The sequence below is a fragment of the Triticum aestivum genome, chromosome 7A, assembly GCF_018294505.1.
Source record: "Triticum aestivum cultivar Chinese Spring chromosome 7A, IWGSC CS RefSeq v2.1, whole genome shotgun sequence".
Classification (NCBI taxonomy): Eukaryota; Viridiplantae; Streptophyta; class Magnoliopsida; order Poales; family Poaceae; genus Triticum; species Triticum aestivum.
Window position 1 is genome coordinate 177,406,176 of NC_057812.1, and position 2,469 is coordinate 177,408,644.

The following is a 2,469-nucleotide window of genomic DNA, read 5'->3' on the forward strand; positions in this document are numbered from 1 at the left end:
ACATGGTCCATCACAGGAAACAGAGCAGAAGAAGTACTGGTGCAGGAGCGAGTGCAAGGTTCAGAAAATCCATCACAGGAGCAAGAAGAACAACAACAGTTTTAGTACAGCTTGCATGAACTAGTGGAGCAAATTGCTCAGAGGTACATCCGTGGCGATCGTACATGGACGAACTAATACATCAGCCAGTGAGTATCCTCGTATACACTTTGAAAGCAATTTCAACATCGGACTTAGTAGACACTTGCAGGCGAGAAGAAGTTGCTGTGCCCTCCAGCGTGAAGATTGGCCGCGGCATTGCACCTCTTCTCCTTCTCCAGCGCCTCTTCGGCCTTCCACGCTGCTTCAAATGGATCATGGAAGATGATCGGCGGCGGCGGCTTGTAAGTCCCCACGTCTTGGGCAATGGATGACTTGTCGTTCGTCGACTCTTCTGCTTCTTCATCGAGGAAGGTCCTAAGGAACTCCAGCTCGTCAGCTTCGAGCGGGACGATTTCTTCTGCAGCATCAGCGAAAAGCCCCTCTGGTTCCAAGTAGAAATTCTGTTCGATGCTGTTAGTAGCTCCGACCGGGAGATTTTCCTCCGCTTGTGACCCGAGAAGCTCATCGATTGTGCAACAGAACCGGGCCATGTCGTCGTCAGCTTCACGTACGTATTCATCCGGCAAGAAAACCGGTGCTGCAGCGGTGAACGACGATGTGGCAGGTGCCGGGACCGGGACGGCACCGCGCATCCTCTTCTTGGGGCTCGCCGGATGAGGCTCGGCGGCGGCAGCGGTCGCTGGCCTCTTCTGCACGTGCGTGCTCTGGGTCACGGCCTCCGGTTGCGGTTGTTGAAGCTTGTACGCCTCCGATTCCTGTCGGGCCGCGTCAGGGGCATGCTGAGCCAAGTGCATCTTGCAGAAGACCTTCACCCCGTCGCTGACGGTGGCCTCCGGCAGCAGGCACCGGTACTCCTCCATGACCCAGCCCGTGGACTTGCCCTTCTTCTTGAAGGACAGGTTCTTGACCTCGCCGACCTTGACTCCCGCGTGGCAAATCTCCGTGGTCTTCTGGATGGTTCAGGTGCCGGTGCCGGCGCCGCGCACGCTCTGGTGCTTGCTCCCGTTCTTGCTCTTGCACGTGGTGAAGAAGAACCGGTCGCCGCTGCTCACGGCCTGCGGCATGGGCGCGTACCGGGCGGCCAGATCCTTGGGCTCGCAGCCGGAGATGTTGGCGCGGTGGATGAGCTTGTCGACGCCGTGCAGCGTCTCGCCGGAGAGGAGGCGTGGTAGGTAGTAGGTGACGGCGTCCACTTCCGTAGGGCTCAGCCGGTAGTGGTGGAAGACGTCGTCGACGTCGAGCCCCTCCATCCCGGTCGGCGGCTGCCCGATCTACTGCTAGGGTTCTAGCTAGGAAAGGGTGCTGTCGATCGAGGGCGGGCGGGAGAGGTTTGTCTGCGGGATCGGGAAGGTGTTGTGGGACGCGCAGGTGGTCTTTGCTGATATTTAAAGACGCTGGCGCGTCAGATTTCCTTATCTGAATCCGAAAATGTCCCCAGTTCAGTTTGCCGCTCCCGTTTGCTTTCATTTTCTGAAAATTTCCGTCAATCCGATCATGATACGGTCCTGAAGACGTGCCGTGCTGATTGTGATTCTTGATTCAGTTTGAGTAATACTAGCACATATGCCCGTGCCGTGCCTTGTAACGAGAGACAAATTAGTGTGTACATCGAAACATTTATCAACACGGCACGACAACATTCAAGCAATGCCATCCGGCGACGAGGGGGGCGCAAGCCATGGTCTTAAACACATTATGAAAAATTGCTCAAGTAGGGCGCTTGCTTTTCCCCATTAAAATCGGATTAGTAGTTTGAAAAAACAGTTTATTTCAGACTACTGGGCTTCGAAATGATTAAATATTGTGTGCCTTGCTTTCTTTTTCTTTTGCACATCTTTTATTGGTATGACTAATTGCCCATAACATGCATCCGCCAGTCACCTCTCAAGGCTGCTCTACTTTTCCTCCAGATGCCTCGCTAATTTCTTTTCTTGTTCAATAAACGCACCCTCTGCTGATGCCTCAGCAGCTTGTTAATTCTCGCAACTCATGCATATATAAGTTGATGTGATTTGTTATAAAAAAGTGACGTGGGACTATTAATCAGAAGAGCACAAATGTGGCATAGCTATTTTTTTTCTTCTAAATCACAAACGTGATATAGCTCAATTTATGGCACTAATAGGCTTTGGAGAGGACTCGCGAGCTCGAGACCATGATACGCCAACTTTTTTTCACTCCCTCGGAAGCCCAGCCATGTTGAGACTTTTGGCCCAGGTGACGTACTAAACGGGCTGAGCTTTTGGCCCAGGTAATATACGAAACGGGCTGAGGCTCGGGCTTCAAGCGACGTATGAAACAAATTTTAATGGACTGCATGGATTTTCCTACAAATAGTACCACCTCACTTATATATCTTATAAATAT

The 2,469-nt window shown here is 52.3% G+C and overlaps 1 pseudogene; it reads right to left on the bottom strand.

The window, feature by feature from the left end:
• Positions 1-233: 233 nt before the first annotated feature.
• LOC123153232 (uncharacterized) lies at positions 234-1,441 on the bottom strand (annotated as a pseudogene).
• Positions 1,442-2,469: the final 1,028 nt, after the last annotated feature.